General features: G+C 41.4%; 1 protein-coding gene across 3 annotated transcripts in view; it reads right to left on the reverse strand.

The window, feature by feature from the left end:
* The window catches only part of cdk14 (cyclin-dependent kinase 14), a 143,270-nt gene that overhangs the window by 107,091 nt on the left and 14,503 nt on the right, over window positions 1-21,676 (reverse strand). Inside the window, exon 1 of one of the 3 annotated variants that reach the window (XM_035432107.1) lies at window positions 10,060-10,352. The exons of the other annotated variants lie outside the window; for them this stretch is intronic. The gene's annotated coding sequence lies outside the window, so the exon portion shown is untranslated. Of the gene's footprint in view, window positions 1-10,059; window positions 10,353-21,676 lie in introns of those variants that run through there. 3 annotated transcript variants of the gene reach the window in all.

A 21,676-nucleotide genomic window follows, 5' to 3' on the forward strand; every position in this document is an offset into this window, starting at 1 on the left:
ATGGGATGTTGTCCTGTCAGCCACAGCTGTCCCAGATTAAATATTCAGGACCCTTTCAATCAGTGTGGAAGCTAATACCTGTACCTTTATGGGGCAGGAATTCAAATTACCTCTATATACAGTATCCAGGGTGAGTCACTTTACAGCTATGGACAGGCATGTTACAGGGGCTGAGTTTCCTTTTCTTCATTTCCAGGAAAGGGTGCTTCACGGAAACCACTATATGGACCAGTCTTGTTTTTGTTCAGTTTTGTTTTGGTACAACACAGGGAATCCTCTACTGAGTGATGTGACTACTTCATGAATTAAAAAGGTTACACCTATATGTCTGATGAGGTTATTTATCTACCTTTTTGAGGCAGAAGTTATATTCACTATTTTCTTTAGCCAGGTTTTACACAAAGAAAAGCACACCAGATAGATGGCAAATAGCTTATGATAAAACACTTGGCTTGTCAAACCAAAAACTTGGTTTGGCCAGATCATGGCCATTTCATCCCTTTCACTTTAAAGCTTTGCCATGACAATAAGTCTTTAAGAAAATCTATTCTTCAATTTGGTCTCAAATGTTTTTCTGGACATTGACAGATACTATTTTATCTGATGCTGGTAAGCTGACACACAGAAGTCCTGCATTGTAATTACCAGATGTATTTCTTAGAGGCCTATATTTTATCTACTGATATCTGTCCTCCAACATCAATATATCCATTATCAAAAAAGCCTTTTAGGCTAGCACAGGAGACCATGGGGAGAGAAATCTTTAAACAATGATTCAATACATCAGCTTTGCAGGAGCTCATAGATCAATGTGAATGCGACTGTGTGTGACCATGTACTTCAGATTCCTTCTTAATTTAATCCAATGTGGGATTCACAGTGACAAATTACAGAATAATTTGGTTGGTTGAAGCTAATCTACCGGTTCATGCATAGAACGGCACTCTGATTCCCTCAAAAGAATTTGACTAATTGTGATGTGATGAATTCTACAGCACAGGGTTTTACCCAGGGCACTCGCTGAAGGCAGGAAATACTGCTGACACAGTATCAATCATATACAATATTTCTTAGTTATATTATTCCTTTAAGTCTTTTCTGACTTTTTTCAGATTTCAATAAAAGAGAGAGATATTTAGATTTTTCTTGTTCTTTAATGGCCATAGTGATGAAGAACAGAAAAGCCTAGACATGCCTGTGTAGTCTTCATATGTACTTAAGGCCACCAGGTTTTGGGGCTTAGGCTACACACACACTGCAGAGCGTGTGCACTCGATTTTGGGTTGTCCAAATCTTGTGCGGAGAAAGCAGGCGTAGAATGTTTCTGATGGTATAATGTTTACAAATTATGAAAAAACGTGGTAAGCCCGAGAACCTTGGCATTATAGGAATCAGACAGCCATCCTAAAAGACTGGAGCTGGCGCAACCCTGAAAAGCCCACACTCTGACCACATTCAAAACCACATTAGGCACCTGCATGTATGGCGCCGCCACAGAACCTGCAACACACGAAGGCATTTGCAACTCCAGTGGGTCCATTTTTGCTATCAGTGAATATTTCCTTGAGGAAGAAAATGGGGGGTTTGTAACAGACAATGTCTTATTCATGTGATGTTTCACTCATCTGAAAGGGCTGACAGGTTTGGCTGCAGGATCTGTGAAGCTCTGCCAGAACAGACAGCGGGTTCAAGGAGCAGACCGTCAGCACTTTCAGCTCCAGCACCATGGCTAAGGAGCACTGTACAGCCCTCTGAATGCTAAAGAAGGTCAGGGTAAATGCAAAAACACAGAACACTCCCTGTCAAAGAAAGACAGTAATGTGACAGTACTACATTAAGACTAGCATGAATAACTTCATTCTTTTGTTTTGGGTTTGGGGGGGGGGGGGGGGGGGGGGTAGCCAAAGGAGACAAAAGAATGGTTTGAAAATATTATGGATGGGATTTCAAGATACATTAATTTAGTAATTAAGTATTTATTTATTCATTTATTATTATTATTATTATTATTATTATTATAATGTCTGAGGCAAATGAGGGATAGTATTATATGTATACATACATATATTCCATATTGAAAGAATTAAACCCCTTCATAAACAGAGGAGTCTCAGTATATAATACATACAGTGGAAAGCCAAATATATCCCATTTTTCCACCAAAGTCATTTTCACAATATTTGCAATAAATCAGATTGTCATCCATCACTGACACTCTACTACACCCATGCCGGTGTGTGTATTTTGCCAAAGGACTAAATAAATAGGCTCCAGCTAATCTGATAAATGAGCTATTTTATGCCAGTGAATAATTCAAGGGTAAAAACCTAGACTTCAGGGGGTCAGTAACATTCCAGACATAAGCAGATATCCAGTATGTACGCAAGAATCATTCACAGTTCAAGAAAAATGTCTGTTCTTGTAACAGCAGTCAGATATACAAACAGACTTGAGATAAATGTACATACTGACATTGCAAATGGATGCCAAAATAATCACACACAACTGAAAAGCCCTAGGCCCTGCTATTTTTCAATCAACTTCAAACTATGCCTTCACCATTTGGCAAAAGCTGAATAGGCTACTGCAAGTCCTGAAACACAAGACATTGAAGCATTAATTACAGAAAAAAATTGTGTCTCATCTTTGCTTAATCATTCCTTCAATCGATTTTAATTGAGGGTGAAATATAATATCTTTCCAGGAGAGGATGTGGACGAGTCTCCATTGTGTGCAGAATTATTCAAAAGTATTTGCATTATTGAAAAGCATTTAAGTTATTCAAAGCATCTGTTATTTAAAGCATCTTCATTATTCAAAAGCACCAATGGTGGTCCAATGAGAAATTTAAACCCAGGGAAAGCCTTTGGTTGGGCATATCAAACATTTTTACATTACCCCTGCAAGCAGCCATTTACTTGACAAGTATGACCTGCTTCCCCTTGAGGTTGTACAGTGTCCAAGAGCACACTACCTACACCTGACTTACACTCACTGTAAATTTTTTTATCACTACTAAGCATTTTTCAGTTGTTCTGCTGTGCTTGGCATTTTAAGAGTAGCACAATGCTTTATTTGGGACAGCGAAATGCAAAAATGCATTTTACTATTTTAATAAAGTCTGTCATTTATTAATGATGCCACAATATAAAATGTTACCCAACAAAGGAATGAAGACTTGCTACTAACTAACTTGAGGTGCCCACAACAAAAACGCTTCTCCTCTCACACCTTCTCGACCACCTCCTTGAAGCGTTGATTATGTTGAAAAGACTATTTTTGGTGCAGAGCAAGCCAGGCACAATGAGATCAGGTGGAAGAAGATTCCAATCATTATATGATTCCTCTAGGTGACAACAGCTCATTTCATCTTAGCCCTGTAACTATAGATTAAACTGTCTGTTTTCACATTTTTCAGCTTTGTGTTCAGAATGAGAATGCGTAAAGGGGGCTTTTTTTATACCGTTTCATATTTTTTTGACTGTGAAATGGCACATCAGACTGGGCTTGTATGCATTACTGACTCAGTCTGGAGGCTCTTTCATACCTATACAACTCATATCAGTTCAGTGATGCAAATTCTGCAGCATCTATGTTCCATGCTCTGAGTCTTCAATAGGCCTCAGGTCATAATTATAAGTATCACTGAGTTTTAACCACTACATTAATTCAACTATCAGCCTCTGGTTATGCTTGTCACATTAATAGTATATACACCCTTATCTTGAGCATCGTACATAGCTTATATTTTACATCCTATCCATTCCCAGAATGAGAGTAGAATTATCTACTATCCCTGAGAATGCAAGTATAGCTATTCAGCTACTGTATTTCAGAGTAAGTATGTTCCTCAGGGATAAAATAGAAATGCTATAATTGACAATTTAACCAGAAACCTTCACCATTCACTTGTGAAGCCACAACCTTCACAATTATAGGACCTCCTATCAAAAGATTACAGAATAACTCAAAAGCAAAACATAATAACCAGCTAAAATCCATTTGTTCACATTAATGGACATACTGGTAAATATAAAAGAATTAAAATATAACAGTAAAACTGCAGCTGGTTTGATCAATGCAAGTGAAATGTAATGAATATTTAGGAGTGAGGCTACTCTCACTGGAATGCATGTATTCTTGCTTACAACAGTTCTGTTTGGCTGAATCTAATTGACAACACAGCTTAATTAATAGGCATATTGTGTCTTTCCACCCAAGAGATTTCTGAAAGGATGTGCTCAGTGAAATTAAAAGAAGAGGAATATGCAATTAGTGCAATGTACAGAATAAGGTAGCCATTTGTGACCAGGAGGCTTTGCAAGGAAGAAAGGGCCATTTTCTTTGGGTAACTAAAATACTCAAAACTCTACAGCTTTCCATTCCATTGCTTTCAAGGAAAATATTCATGAAAAATTGAGGACAAATAATTATTGCTGCAACATTTACTTCAGACCACAAAAGAAAAGAAAATAATAATAAATAAACATATTAATGGAATGGAGGTATTTTCTCCCAGTCTGCAGTCTCAAATTTTCTTAATGTGGATGTTCATTTGCTGATGTAAATGTAAAGTATTTTCAAATAAGTAGGATACCAAAAGTGCTTATTTTGCCTCATTTAGAAATATCACCGTGTCCTACATAAACATGTATAATCAGTGACTCCATGACCATTAAGCAAACAGGCCAGTGAATGCACATCATTTTGCATAATTAACTGAGAGTTCCACTGTAAAGCATTGCCTTTTCCTCAAACTCTCTTCAGATCAGTGATTTCAATTCTGAGGAGGAGGCAGCTCAGCATCTTGCATAATTAGCATCAAGTGAGGAATGAACCACCCAAACAAAAGAAAGATGGCCCAGATTTTGTTTTAATTAAAGAGTGGAGGAGACAGAGGAAACAACATGAGAAAACTAATGCAATGGAACAGGAAAATATTAGGCTGACAACAGCAGACAGCGAGGAGGCCCCAGCAGTTCCCTTCAGTACATCACACTGACAAGTGTCTCCATACACAGCCAGTGGGTGGACACCTCTGGCAGGGGCGGTTTGGCCACTCCTGCTATGCACCCTAGCAACCAGAGACCCCAGCAGCAGGCACAGTAATATGTGCTTTTAGGTCAAAAATAATCATCAGATTAAACCATCATTTGACATGTTTGCTGTAGTAATTGGTTTTTCAGGAATATACAAAATCTGGGGACAATTTTGTAATCTATGCTGCTGCATAACATCGATTGTAGACAGTCTCAAACAAAACATGGATATAATGCTAAATACAGAAATAAATTCATTTTTTGGAGCACTCACATATGTCATAATAGCAAACCAGGTTTCAAGCATTGTATCATCTCTAATTCTGATTGAACAACTACCCAACTAGTAAGATACCAAAGCAAGATTGGTACCACGGGGTAAAATAAAGTCACTAAGTTTGCTAGCAAAGCGGCTATTGGTACTGTCAGTACGTAAGCAAGACGCAAGAACAGTATTTTTGACATGAATATAAGAATTATGTTTACAGTGGATTGAACCATCACTCGTCATTATCTATAACTTACAAATGGACTAATTCTAGAAAATATTACTTGCTAATTACATCAGTGCAGTCAATGCTGATGTCTCCCCAAATAAATAAACCACTTTAGCTTGGTTACTGTTCTCCATTCTCCCCCCTCCCACAAAATAGCAAAGGCCCATCCTGACCACAGGGACCACAGGGACATCTGGGCCTAGGCTGCTCCTTTATGATACACGAACAATGTTTTTCATCGGATCTAGAGACTGAAAAAAACACAGTACCAAATAAAAACCATAAAGTAGGTTAGTATTTTAAGTGCATTTTCACACTTGGTTCATGTGCTCAAGTTCGAATCCAAGTTCAATTGTCCCCCTCCTCCTTCTGCCCCCCTGGTCTGGTTTCACACTGTGTTACCTTTGGTCCAAACCATTCCACGTTTGAGTAGCCTAATACTTTCATCATCAACCTGAATAGTACCAGCAGCTGTTTACCATCATCACCCTGTTTTCAGTAATTTTCCTTGATTAAAAATACAGTGATTATTTCACAAAATATGCAGTACCACCAGATATAACCAGTTCTTAATTAGGCTATTAGGCAATGAAAAAAATATCTTTATTTGCTTAGCAAAATTATGCACTTTTTGCCAGTATTATCTAAAAATGTGGGCAACCCATTGCTAGTTCTTTGTACCTACAATGGGAGAATATTCATTACAAAGACCTACAGTGTGCATATTTTGTAATTTCCATGGTCTTGATGTGCAGGTTTTGTTAGCTAGTCTTCATTGCTATTTCAAAGCTAGGTGAAAAATGCACCGCAGTAAGACTGAAATCTGGGCCCCAGTAGCCAAGAGTTCCTCCCAGCAAAAAGAGTAAAAGGCAAGTATTGTGCAACTTACAGGGGAATACATTACCGAAAAAACCGAGGGGATCTACCCAAGAATGCCACCTCAGAAAAATTCAAGGATATCCAATATCAAGTAATCATTAAGCTAAAACATTATGTGAAGCCCTTTCCAACAGCCACTCATACGTGCCGCGCCACGTAAATTACACTGCTGGTGGGTGAACTCACGGTCACCTCTCCACTCCCGCCGTGTGATTAGAGGAGAACACTTGGCACTGATATTGTGTAGGGAAAAGAGGTAATGCATTAATGACTGAATTGGCAGGCTTCCCCACAACCGCCCTTCCTCTGGAGTATTACTGGTCATTCAGCGGAATCACTCCAACACAAATTCCACTGAGCGCGTGCGTCTTCACATTGCGAAGCATCTTGAGCTGGGGCTTTGATTTCAGGGAAACGCAGTTCAGGACGACCATCCATGAAAGCGTTACCGCAAAAAGCAGGGTAGTGTAATACAAACACTCTCTACGTACTGTGGTAATGTAACGAAGAAAGAGAGCTCTAGTGAGCTCAGGAATCGCAAAGGGCCTAGCAGGCCAAGAAAGACCTCTTCTCACCATGATGAAGAAAAACCCACCTGTCCAACTGGTCAAAAACACTCTTCAGGAGGCAGGCGTAGATGCGCCAGGGAGTACTGTTCACAGAATACTTCATGAACAGAACTACAGAGGCTACACTGCAAGATGCAAACCACTAGATAGCTGCAAAAACAGACTGGCCAGGTTAAGGTTTTCCAAGAAGTACCTGCAGAGAGACTGCAGAGTTCTAGAAAAACATCCTGTGGACAGATGTGACCACGATTTACTTGTATAAGAGTAATGGCAAGAGCAAAGTGTGGAGGCCAAAAGAAACTGCCCAAGATTCACAGCAACCCCCTTCATCTGAGAAACAAGGTGGTGGGGGTGTTATGGTTTGGGCATGTTTGGCTGCTGCTGTTGATAGAGGCAGCAGAATGAATTCTGAACTGTACACAAACATCTTATCTGCTCAAATTCAACCAAATGCCTCCAAAACCTGTAGCTGTGCAGTGGAGCTTGAAGCATGGGTTTGGTGTTGTTATGCAGTACTACTGGCTGCATTGGGGGTGGCAGTGGGAGTACAAGTTCACAGCGAGTGATATGCATACCTGGAAACCCCCAACTCACGGTTGTATTTCTGTCACTTTACTTAGCAAGGCTAATAATCCTTGAACCTTTTATTTTGTTCCATACATGTCTTATGTTGTCTCTGGTTCTGCACTGCTGTAATTTCCCTGTGGGATAAATAAAGTGTAATTCTAATCAAATATAATCAAAGAAATCTAACGAAACAGGTTTTCAATCATTAACTATGTACAAGAAAGAAGGTCCACATTACGTGGTATGATACATAATCATTCAATTAAGTTCAAATCAGACGTTTTGTATCAATCCAAGCAACAATCACAAATTTCCTCTGGTCTTTAAACCATGAAATGCATGGCTTCCACCAAGTGCTAAGGGAAGAGGGAACAGGAAGTGATTTAAGCAAATCAACACAGAAATGGAGTAAGTCTTCTTCAGAGAAATCTGATATAGGCTGTACTATAGGCCTCTGGTGGAAATCCACTTAACACACATCTAGAGTACAAACTCAAAATCTCAAGGGGTGGGAAGTCCTACAACTTGGTATCATCACATTTATTTATACATTTATTTTTATCTGTATATCAATATTAAAGTGCTTTAAGACAGTGGCTCCAAACAAACACACAAATGAGTGAAATAACAGCCAGGGGCCCAAACTGCTCATTTGTTAGTCATTTTAAAAGTAATGAGTCACTAAGGCACAACAGGGTAGTAATCACTGTGTGCAATACTGCACACTCCAGCATGAACATTACAGATAGAGTTGTACAATATCAATACCGCAATACTTTGAATTTCATTAGTTGCAGAAGGCCTATACTGTAGTACACTGAAGGTCCTTCCATCATTTGTATACAGTAATCTATTTTTATTTATGATCCTCCTGAGATTTTTTCTTGATCCTATCCAGGCATCCAAACACCTCCTTTGAGTGTGGAGAGTAGCTGAATTTGAGTAGATTAACTGTTACAGAAACGGTGTTTTTAGCAACTTCGACAACAGTGACTACTGCTGCATGGAAGATGTATAGACTGGTCTTCAGTGCCCATTACTCCTGTAATTTGTTCTCAGGTCCATTTGTGAGCCATCACTGGCACTGATCCCACAGTGAGCTGCAGACTGTTTAAGCAGCAAGCAAATGTTTTTCACGCTGGGCTGTACAGTGAGGGGACGGAGCGACAGAGAGATTGGTTTCAACAGGAGGTTGCTGGATTTCCTTGAGTGATGTAGCTGGAGCTTTTATTTTGAAGGTGGCACCGGACAAAGATATCACAGATTTAGTAACCTTTTGAATTGTGAAAACATTGAAACCTGTGACCATAACAATTAAGCCAGCACCCCCCGCACTGTAGGAGAGATGATGTAAATAATTAATGCGTCCCATCCTTATGTTCCTAACCCCACCCCCACATGAGCAGACTCAGCTCCAGTTAATGAAGTGCTTGCTTGGAGTGTCCGAGCGTAACTCGCGTTGTTCTGCTTGAGTGCTCTTTTACCGGCACAGCCTTGCGCTTGGCAGCTACTGCGTTTCAAGAGCCCTCTCCGCTAAATTCCACAGAGCGCTCGCATTTCACCCCGTGAACAAAAACACAAACGAGCAGTGCGGGGCGCGGGACGTGGCCATCGGCCTGGGAGTGACACGCGGCACGGACCCTTCTGAAATGACCAGACCCCCCCCCAAAGCCCCCATTTCCTTCAGTTTACATTTCGGCTGTGTGTGCCCAGCTTTACCTCTGTGACGTACTTACGGTCTCCTGGTTCCTCCCCTCCCCGCTAGCCCCGGCTCCTTGGTCATGCTTCCTAAAGCCCCCCCCCACCCCGGCCCCACACGGGGCCCTGTAGCGAGCATCAGCTAAGGGAGGGACCCCAGGGAGAGCGGGACCCAGCGACACGTGATCGCTTCACACAGATGGGAACGCGGCCCGCCACATCTCCACGGTACCCCTGTTCCCCCTGAGGCAGGAAGCCAAGCGTACGGCGAAATCCCTCTGCGTCCTCAGCGGGACGATGCCAGAGCAGAGCGCTGCCACTCTGGCGGGCGCTCGCTCGCTCGCTCAGCTAGCCACTGCCAGCCGCTCGGCACAATGGAAGGAGCAGAGCTTTCTGACAGAGCGCTGGGGAAGTGAAGCTCGCTCAAACCATCACCGGGACCTAATTAGCTAAGCAGCCGATAAAGCTTTCTGCGCCCCACGCTCACATCCCCAACACCAGCCCAGTCTCTGCCAGGCCTGCCGACGTGTGGGTAGCGTGTCATCACAAACACGACCGCAGCAAGAGCCCCTCGCGCAACCGGCGCCGCAACATCAACGCGTTAAAATCCGCGTACGAGGAGTGTGTGCGTGTGTGTGTGTGTGTGCGCGTGCGTTTGCAGCTGTCAAGGGACTACTACTGCTCAGTGAAGCGTTCAGCGCCCTGCCCCGAGAGAGAGGGAGAGAGAGAGAGAAACAGAGAGAAGGAGCGGGAGAAGGAGACAGGGTGAGAGAGAGAGAAGAGCAAATCAAAGCGAACGCCTCTGCTTACCTTAACACAGCGACTGTTTGCAGGAAACAGCTCACCTGTGCCCCTCAAGTGTTGATGAAATGCATTCAGGCCAATCACTCTCTGCAAATGCACTCAAAACATCCCTCTGTCCTACCAGCTGAAATGGGAAGGCTGTACTAAAGCAGAAGGGGGAAAGGAGGAGCCTCTCAGACAGATGCATCGCAATCCTCACCCGCCGGCGAGATAAAAAGGGACAGGCGCCTTTTTTAGGCTCGGGGACACGTTTCTCACACGGGCTGTTCCTTCTGTCCGGCGGTCCGTGAGCCCGCCGTCAGCGGCGGCAGCGCGAGCGGACCCCGGAACGGAGATGGACTGGTCTGTGGAGTTTCAAGGAAGCTGATACAGGCTGCCTGTGCAGCATCGTTGCAAAGCATGCGTATGCCGTCTGGCCAATGTACAGAACTGTGCCTTCTAAAAAGCTATTGATTTGCAGCACAGCCCCATTTAAGTGAAATATGAAACCTAGGACCGCAGAGCAGGTATTAATCCTACACAGAGCCGAGCAGTGTCAACAGCACCAGAGAAAACCTAACAAAAGAAATAAACCATTTCACTAGTGTTAGCCTAAATGAGTCCAATTTCAGATGTTTCATGTGGAATAAATTAGCTTTAAGAATGACTAAATAAATCTGTCATGCCTTGTATAAACTTACAGTAAATATTTACACATACATGCACATACATACAGAATAAACATATGCTTCTGTGTGAAGAAGTGTCCTTGCATAGAAGACAACACAGGGCACATTATTTACATAATCAAAATCAAATTATTTACACTAAATCAAAATATTAATCAGTGGTGGTGGAATCTTAAAAAGCTTTTGGCCAGGTCCACTCTGGGCGTATGCTAGCTGTTACTTTTACACACCTGCAAAGCCAAAACCCTGATTCTCTGCTAGGCTGTGGTACCCCTGTTTCTTCCAGCTCAATATGAACAGATAGACACGCTGGAGATATATTTTACATGCAGCGTGCATTGCTGTAGGTCGCGCTCCGTTTACTGAGTGCTATTGACTGGAGCGATGTGAGGATCGGAAGAATTTGAGCGAGGCTTATCTGGGCCGGCAGCCCAGGGTGGGGGAACGCTCGGGGTCCATGTCAGAGGAGGCTAAGCACAGCGATGGCAGCAGCCATTTCTTAACGCATCCAGTATCGCGGGCGGTTCGTTCTACTTCACCACTGACCTTGGCTGCTTTGGGTGTTTCCATAGGAATGAGGGAGTGAGATGGCGCCCAGCTACCCTTATCAAAAACTGAGTGACAGCAGCAACAATGTGAGCCTCATAGTCATTTCAGATCTACAGCATAATGTCCCCCTCTCACTACACACACACACACACACACACATACACACACAGCACATAAGCTTGAATGCTTCTGTATTATAAATCACACAGTCATGCAAAGCCGTGTCCATGTTTATCCTCTGTAAAATCCATCATAGTAAGGCTACATGCCCTCAGTCTGCAGAGAAATGGCCCGGCTATAATAACAAAGTCCAGTAATTCACAGCTGAAATCCTGTCTGGGGCTGGTCTGCTCACTGATTGGCTCATAGGGTAGAGGCTTAGTACTACCTGGGTAATATAAAACAATGTAATGTGCAAGCACCTATATCCCTGAACAGAACACCAACTTTCACAGGGCCATTAGGGTAATGCATTCAGCCATGAGGGTAATACCAGAAATCCCGACTCCATTCTGTTGTTCATTTGCAGTATTTGTAAATAAAAGAATATGGCCATTACAGCCAGTAATATTTCTGGTATACAAAGTCCACAAAACCTATAGATATATAGCAAATTGCATTCCTAAGGGCAGTTTCCCAGGGCTTCTGAAGCCAGCAGGGATGTGTATGCATGGTAAACATCTTCACAGCGCACATAGGACTTTCAAAATGACACACATTTCATACTTTTATGCTGCGACATCAGTTCCTCCACACTCCTTTGACCTGGATAGAACATAAATACTTTTTTATGGTACAGTAGTGTAGTCACTGGTACCCAGGTCCCGAGTCTGTAGCTAAGGAATGTAATTAATGTTATCACGTTTTGGCAAGTTTGGCATGTTTTCACACATGGGAAAAATATTATTTATATTATAAAAATGTGCTGTATGCAATGCTAAGGCACATGCACTTTGCTCATGTGGCCATTTTGCTTGGAATTGGCCCCAATAAGTGTGTGCTACAGCTGTATTTATTTATTTTATTTTATTTTACTTTTTTAATTGCCTTTCTGCATTTTTAAAGTTCATGCAAAAAATGGCTGACCGCTATCTCAGTCACCAGTATTCACCATTGGTCCCTTTCATAATGGAGCTACGCAGCTAAAGGTGTCATTGAGCCTATCTAAATTTACAGGAACGGGAGATGTTAGTAGTGGTCAGTAATTAATAACAACTCATTCACCAAAATCATTGGAGTATCATACTAATATTTGGAAAAATTCTCATCTTGCTGAGTTAGTCATATGTTCTTCCAATTTTGTATCTGTAAGTCACTTAGGATGGCACCATGACAGGATGACTCCCTGGAAAGTATTAGTTTAACAAAATAAGCCCTGAGTTCACAACTACTGATAGCGACTGACAGCCTTAATGGCCATTGACATGTTGTGCATTTTGCGTTTCAACTAACCACTCTCGTCGAGTTTCATTTTTCAAATAGACTTATCGACATTTTCAATAAGACGGGAAATGGGACACACATCAACTCACCCTTTACACAGCCTTTCACAGTGAATATGTCCACACACATTAACAGACACACACACACATACACACATAAACAGACACACACACACACGTAAACAGACACACACACACACACACACATACACACATAAACAGACACACACACACACACACACACACACGCATACACACATAAACAGACACACACACACACACACAAAAAGACACACACACACATTTGACATTGGACAACACACACAGGGCTTTGTTGGAAGGTGTTGTTCCACAGAGAATATGACCTGTGAGAATGGGACATCATGCATTATTAACTCCAGATCATCCGACACTGCTCAAGTGGAGACGCCACATGCCTGACCCCAGAAGCACAAGGCCAGGCGGGCCAAAACCAGTGAAGTTCCCCTATACCTTCCAAATGGAAGCCATTTTAATTTTTCCCATCAACACTAGAATGCTCTTGTCTGAACAAACTCTGTTCTACACTCAATGTGTATTCCCGTCCATTGCATAATTAAGTCCAATAGATCGCCTCCAACTTTTTTCTCTTTGACCAACACTCAGTGTCACAACGAACTAATTTCACCGCAGGCCGGCGTGTGGAAGCAAACAGAGATAGCCAATACACTGATCTAAGGTTACAGGTGAAGTGTCAGGTTCTTTGAACTCACGCTGATGACCTGAAATGAAAACATGCCAGGGAGCCCAGAGCAGAACCATCTCCTAACACACGTAAATCAATGGATATATCGCTGTTTGTTATTAAATGTGGATATTCCTGGCATGAATTGGATCATGTCTACTGACTATGGTGTCCAGAAGCGACAATTTTGTTTATTCCAGATGTATAACGAGACAAGCTATACCCAACAACACCGTTTTGTCCATGATCAAGCAGCTATAAAGTATTAATAAGGCATTAGGATGTGACCTCGGGTCACACTCGAGATAATGGGACCGTTTGTTGCCGCTGCACCACAAAGTGACCCTGAGTGGAAGTTCAGCCTCATCTTCCACTATATACCTTTTCAGAAATCCCACAGAATCAATAATATGCAATTTAACAATGAGATACTGTATTATGCTCTACATGCAACAGAAGTATTAATATGCATTTATTCAATAACACACTCAAGAGACGGCCATACTGCACACACTAAACAAGCAAGTGACATTCTGAGTGCAGACGTCTTTTATTGGTTAAAACATATCCTCACAACATGAAATCAACATTGTTCAAATGTTACAGTGACAGTCATGGTAATGTGTTGTTACTTAATTCTTCGTTTACAAAATATAAACGATCGGTGCGTTTACGACTTAAGGTTTGGTAAACCGACATTAACTGTGGAGACATATCAAAAAGACGGAGGCTGTCTAAGGTGACCATATATATATGGCTGCTACTATTGCAGAAGTACACTATGAAGCACGTTGAATCACTGGCAGTACTCCTGATTCACTGCCTGAAATTCTGCCTGGTGACACGTGCGGGGGTAGCAGCAAGTATTAGAAATTGTGGGTGGGAAGTGAGACAAGTAACCAGAAGGTTGTACCCTCACACAGGGCACATGAAACAAACAGTTCTAGTAAATATATCCAGCTAGTGTATGTTGTAGCTTGATTTCTACAGTCATTTTTTTTGCATTTGTACCAAGGGTGGCAATAATTCTGGAACTGACTGTACGTTTTTAATTAATTATGTCATGCGAGTCACCAGTCCTTTGATATACACACTCAAGCAGGCATGGCTCTTAATTCCATAGAAGAAACATGGCAAGTTCATATTGAGCTGGAAGAAACAGGGGCCCCACAGCCTAGCAGAGAATCAGGGTTTTGGCTTTGCAGGTATGTAAAAGTAACAAGGCAAAAACATGGCAGCAAATTTTAAAAACTGAGATAAACAATAGACCAGCAGAGCAGTTTAAAAGTAGGGAAAATGTGAATGTGAAAGCTGTGAATGGACGCACAGCAGAAGAGCTGCAGGGACTCAGCAGGCAGACCGCAGACTGCAGGCTGCAGGGAAGAAAACAAGCGGTCAGACTGTGACTGAGCCTTTCAGAGGACGCACAGGCTCGTGTGCAGCATGTACAAACTGGAGTCAGTCATGGGATTTTCTTTAAAATATACTGGCTTGTTTACTAAAAAAGTCAACTTATCATAACCACTGGCCTATGGTTTGTGACGTGTTTACGGAAAAGGCCAACAACAAAGGCCAGAGAATTCCATAGTTTTGGTTGTGGTTTTGAGAGATTTCTGAGAGTTCTCCATAAAACAAGCAATTGACCTGTTGAATTGTTTCATGTTGGTGGCTGTTTTGACTTTTGTTGGCTGTTCCTGTGGTTTTTCCCTCTATATCTTTAAAACATTAGACCTGTAACATGACAATGACATCAAAATACTGTAAGAGACAAACCGAAGAGGATGCATTAATGAAGGTGAAATACTTTGAGATTTTATTTATTATTGTTAATAGATTAGGAAAATTGATGCTTTCTAAAAAAAAAACCCATAAACACTGTGATGACAACTCTGACTGGGGGAATGAAAAGGATGTGTAGGAGATGGATCTATTTAGAAAAACAGGGTTTAGTTTCCAATTTAAACCGCCACCAACCCTCCAAGACCTATTTTGATTTTTTTTAAATCCAACTGTCTGCTACTTCTTGCATCAGCAATTCTCCACTCCAAACACGGGGAGTCCAATCCTTTTGAGGGGATATTTTTCTGACAGACTGATAGCTCCAAGCTAAAGGCCTGCAACGGGCTACTGGACATGAAACTAAAGAGGCGTATCGGGCAGAGGGCACGTTAAATAGCCTTTTCCTTCAAAAGTACAGTAAGGCTGGGGGAAAGCACTACAAATAGGACTGCTCGCTTCCGAAACTAAACTGCACTTTGCTCGTGTTCCACACGCTTATGTCTTTGAAAGCGGAGATGAAAACCCAGCACTGGAGAGAAGAGTCTCTTGCGTACCTGCATTCCCGCTTCCAATGGGATTCCGGAGGACGTGCCGGGCCTCGCTGCAGGCGGGCGTCTTTCCGCGCGGGTTCGGAAGCCCCCCGGTCTGCGCGCGTTACAGCTGCGGGGCACGGCCCATATCTGCACCAGGATATAAGGCGCGTACTCCAGCAGCCCTGGCCGGCTTCCAGGCAGCGTCCGTCACACATTCGCCGGCCGTCGCGGTCGTTGCTATTCTGCTCCACGCGCCCGGAGCTGCTCGTCTCTCGCTCGGCAATCGATTGAAATAAGAAAACCGCGTATATTGGAAATTCCTCAGATTGCTTCAGAGCCCCGCGCTGCAATTCATTTAGGGACTAATTAATGAAGCAATGCCCTTTGCCTCGGGGACATGCCATTCCAAATATTTTAATTTAGGTAGCTCCACTAAACTGCTCAGCAACAAGCTAGGCTAAATTCTGAATGCAAAACTCATTTTTCACAGCAAAGAGTTGCATGGTACGAATGACTAAACCACTGCACCTGTTTTTTATTTTATTTTCAATCTTTCACCTATCATAACTGCAGTATCAGTGTTAACATCAAGTTCTATGCATATTTAGAGAACAAAATATACTGCTGAGGAATCACCTTGAGAAATACTGGAATAGCAAAAATCCCTGTTGATGACTTGAAAATGGAACATAAATATCAAAGTCAGATTTTTGGCATGCTCAGGGGAACCCATGTATAGCAAACAGACCCTTGTGGAAAGCAAAATTGAACAGCATTACACAAATATATCATTTTTTAGGAATGGAATAACAGGGAATACAGCCTTATGCTTGTAAGAAGACTATATATTTATTTATGGAAGGGAGAACTGATTGAACAGGTAAATAGCATTTCGGAATTGAGACTCTTATTCTTCTGCCTAGTTGGCTTTGCAGATGTTAGACCAGGATAGTGTTCATTGTTCTCGGCTAGAAATAGCTGTACAAAATAAGTAATTGTACCTTACTGAACCCGTGTTCAGCAGTTGTCTACGATCATGAAAATGCACTTTTGTACGTCGCTTTGGATAAAAGTGTCTGCCAAATGAATGTAATGTAATGTAACTTGAACGCCAGCAAATATAGATTTTTTATTGAATCGAGAATTGAGTAATGACATTGTTTAGTGATAGCCTGTACAGACCTGAGAACAAGTAAACAAACGATGAGGAAAGCACTGGTCAAGACAAATACAAATGCATATTTCACTTCTTAAAATCATTTTCAGAAAGTTTACTAAATATTTATTTTAGAATAAAAAATAAAATAAAAATAATATGAGCTGAGCATTTAGTAGGCACTCTCATCCAGAGCATCTTAGAAACAATTTTTTTTTTATTGTACATGAAATCAATTTATAAAACTATACTGTACACTGTATTGCAGCAATTAATTTAAATACCTTGTTCAAGGGCTCAATGGCAACATTCCAGCAGGGAGTCGAGCTCACAACCTTTGATGTACAAGACCCGTTTCCTAACCATTATAATGCAATGCCATCCTTCCTCACACTGTATCTGACATTCAAGTCAAGAGTTCAGAAACAGGCCATGTTCACTGCAGAGTACTCAGTGATGTAGCTCTTCCATTATATTTCATGCGAAAAGGAGTCTCAGGAGGAGGCAGAGCCAATCTGATAGCAAGCTTTCCAGTGACTGAACCTGACTTTGAAGTCACTGACCAGTAGGTGGCAGTTACATTCCAGCAGGAATGATGAGATCAGAAACTGCTCAGGTGGATAGGGTTGTATTTCCTGTGGGGTCAAAGGCCTATGCTTCATGCATAGAGCATGTTAGCTTACCTTACAGAGCAGCAAGAATGAATGATGTATTAGCTAAAGAGTGCAACAGAAACCATAAGAGTCAACAAATGACAGTTGTAGCCGAGTTGAAACACTAATAATTTGGTACAATACTGTGAGTATCAACAGGCTAATGAGCCGATGGGTTCAAGTTATTTTTTATGTGCCTATTTTGATATATTTTAAATTATTGGAAGAGTTGTGACAGCTTTCTGATGAGTGCATTTAATTAAAAAAAGAAGCTAAATCAGAGAAGAGTTTCAGAGAATCAATGATTGTTAGAAATGTAGGCCAACTTTGTCCATAATGTCAAATAATAAACTATAAAATTACTATTTAGAAAATAAATTTTGGCACATCTTGGCCACAGCAGCCATGCTTACCCACTGGTCCAGTGTTACCCAGCAGGCACAGAACTGAATTTTTCATCTGAAAAAGAAAATTTTAGGCTATATGCAATTAAATAGAAATATTAAAAAGGAACCTATGATTAATCTCTCCAAGGTATTCAAATTGATTTGCCATAGGCAAAAATATGTTTGACCTTCAAAAGAAGTCAAAAATGATTATGCTGTCGTTATAGGCCTATTAGGTAGCAATGAAAAGAGCCCAAGAGCCTTGTTCAACAACCCTGCGACACAAAGGGCTTTTTAAAAACGAAATAAACAGGCCATAAGATTCTCTATTCTCGTTCTAGTCACAGAAACTAAAATCTACACCTATAAACAGTGGAATAGAAGTTAACATGTTTACAGGTGGATGTTCTACAGGTCTAAAATGGGGTGATGTTTCGGACTTTAGGGACAAAATAGGAGACGGAAAAAAGCTATAAACAAGATTTTTTTGTACGCTTATCAACCCATGCACTGCGAGAGGTTACATAATTACGAGAAGGAGACTGGGAGACAGAGCAGCGTTCATTTGTGCTCTGACGAGCTGCAGGCAGGAAAGCCGCCTTGATGTCAACACAAACTCCAGGGAGCGGGAGTCGTAATCGTAAACTCATGAATGATAAAATCCACCTGGATTTCTCCAATGACAGCAGCAAAATGGCAAAGTGTAATGTGTCTTATCGTGCAGGAGATAAGGAGAGATCACAGCCTCACCGAGATACCCTGACTGAAAGAGGGCCTTTGTTGCTATTTGTCTTCGGCGAGAAGCTTCAACAATGAATTGTTTGCGTTACCCACATCTCAGCAATGATGTTCACACTGCTGCTTATCATGTTATAGGATTTTAAAAGTCATTTCACTCTTTTACCTATATCTGGTACATACAGCTGTCCAGATAAGTAAAAAATGCTCTTAAAACCACTGTAGGAGTTAAGCATTTTACAGGCCTGACTTGAGTCTAAGCCCAATGAAACTAGTGTACACATCAAACACTCCCACACTCAGAATTTCATGATCTCCACAAACATGAGGGGGGACCTTTCTAGGTCCACAGTGGTTTTGTGAAAAGGTCGTCTGAATGGCAAGATGGCCCATCTTTATTTGCAGAAGCCGTGAAAATCTGAAAGTGTGGCTTTCTGAACCTTACAAATGCCCCTTCTCGCTCCGCTGTGTTTGTGCAGGAAGGTCACGCAGCCTCCTCTCCCAGCACATTCCCGACAAAAAAAGCCCAGCAGGACTCGCCTGGACAGAGAGCTTTCTGCGCTGACCTTCAGCCCAGGGCCGCCCTCACACCAGAGATAGGGCTCTTGCACTTAATTGAAGAAAATATTTACCTGACACAGTTTAACCTCTCTCCAAATAAATATGTGTTTAATAGTTAACCGCAAGAGCAAGGTTGCAAGATGAAAATTGACCCTCTCGCCTGTAAAACGTGTGATATCACAATAACTCCCTCATTAAGAAGAGGATGTAAGTATGCTCCAGTACCAGTTTTGCATGCATAGACATAAAGTAAGCTTATTGAAGCTGATTGTGAACTCTTTTTTTTCACAAGCACACACACGCACACACCCACTCTCATTTTCTAAGGCTTACCCAGAAAATATAAAAATAATTTTAAAAAGTTTATTTTATTTTTTATATATTTTCCTGCTATATGTCACTTACATGATCTTAGATTAGCACTGTAGTTAACAGTAGTAGTTACCGCCCATCTGTTCAAACCTACAGTGCAACAAAACAGATGTCCTTTTTTCTAAACCTACCACCCTCATTAATCTGATATCACACAGGGTAATCGTCATCATCACACATTTAATAGTACATACAGAGGTTTCTGTGTACCAATGCATGTGTTTTAATGTCAAAACAAAATGTAATCCATTATAAAACCTGAAGGATCATTATCAGGGTTAATTAAAGCAGGGATTATGAGATCCTTGCAAGTGATGGTCTAAAACAGGATATCCAAGGCCTCCCCCTGAAATAAGGATTACTACTGCTGTAACTAATGTATTTCCAGTTGTCATGCCAACTCCACCAGCAGCAAAGCCGGAATGATAATTCAGACTGCATTACGCAGTTGGGTTAGCAATGATCCCATATTACCTGACCTACATATACAGTGTGGGCAGTGAACTCTCAAGAAACCAAAAGGTTCTTCCGAAGATAACTCCCACCACATTCAAGTTAACATTAATAAGAAAATCTATATTTTAAATTTGCATGCGTAAGTATTAGTCTATTTTCATCTTTACGAAGACGTTAATCTTTTTCTTATCAGAATTATAGATTACATAAACCCTACCGTGGGATTATTTTACATCAACATTAATGTGCTTTTTTTATACAAAGAAATTACAAAATATTTTGGCACATTAAGTGAAGACTGGTTCAAGGGAATACACCAATATATTACCCTGACTCCTTCAAATTCTGTGGTAAACAATAACTTCATTCCGAGCACCATTAAAAACACAAAAAGGATATAGGCAATGCAGCTGCTTGTCAGGATTTCCTCACTGCTTCTACGACACGTTCGCATAAATGAGACTATGAATGGGAAGCGCACACAATGCCCTATTGACATTTTCAAGCAAGCTATTCACAGCGGCCATCTGAAGCATCTTTTTCAAAAAGCCTTCGGGAAAATGTCTGAAGCTACAAAATATGCCTTTAAAGAGCAAGAGTAAGTCACAGTATCTTGTTAAATTGTCTTCTTAAATTGCTATTTGAGGATACGGCTATAAGAATGAAACAATAGCTCATTAAAATTCAGGTAGATGCCTTTGGTTCCGAGCCTGGGAACACAGCGTTTCCAGCCAATTTCCCACATAAGCGAGAGGGGGAAATACTGCCTTCATCAACAGCGAAACACTAAACATCGGTTTAAATAAACATTTGTTAGCTTTGCCCGGACTTGAAAAGCCTTATACGATAATTACATATTGAAAAATTGCTAATTGAAAATGCCATATTAGCTACTGAGACGCTGTAAATCTTTACAGCTTCGGACGATATACTGTGTCGGCTGTTCTCCGCTCCAATGCTTTGGACGGAATCTTTATTATTCCTCCAGGCCCCGGCTGGGTGTTTGCAGTCACAAAGGCCAACAAAGTTGAATGTCTAACCGGTATATTACCCCTCCTTGAACAGCAATGGCAACTGCAGTCCTGAAATAGCGCAGTGCAGATCAATCCATTATTTATTTTCATAAAGAGCAGAGGAGGGACCCGTATGAAAATGGACTATCCCCACAAAGACAAGCCCAGTCCGTCCCCATCTTCAGTTGGTCTGTGTTTTCTGATGGTCATGGTAGTACTTCACTGAAAGAACCACCCACAAAACATTTGGTCCCTATGTTCCAATTAACACTCACTAAATTTCCACATAAAAATATGCTGGTAATAAAATAATTGGTAACAATTAGAAAGGACACTTTGGGAATCTTTAGTTTAACATACGTACATCTTTTTAGTGTCCGTTAATTGCTGACTGAAGCCAAACAATTTGTACATTTTCTGCAACCAAAACCGCAGGGAGAACATCTTTAAGTAGCTTTCCATGTAAATTTAATCATTAGCTATGGGGACAATCACCCTGGCGAAACCACTGAAACCGCTCGTATTGGGGAGTGGGTGGCGGGCGATGACGTCATCCCTGGCATCTCTGCCATTCTGATTGTGCCGCAAATCTG

Source organism: Anguilla anguilla, chromosome 1 (genome assembly GCF_013347855.1).
Source record: "Anguilla anguilla isolate fAngAng1 chromosome 1, fAngAng1.pri, whole genome shotgun sequence".
NCBI classification, from domain to species: Eukaryota; Metazoa; Chordata; class Actinopteri; order Anguilliformes; family Anguillidae; genus Anguilla; species Anguilla anguilla.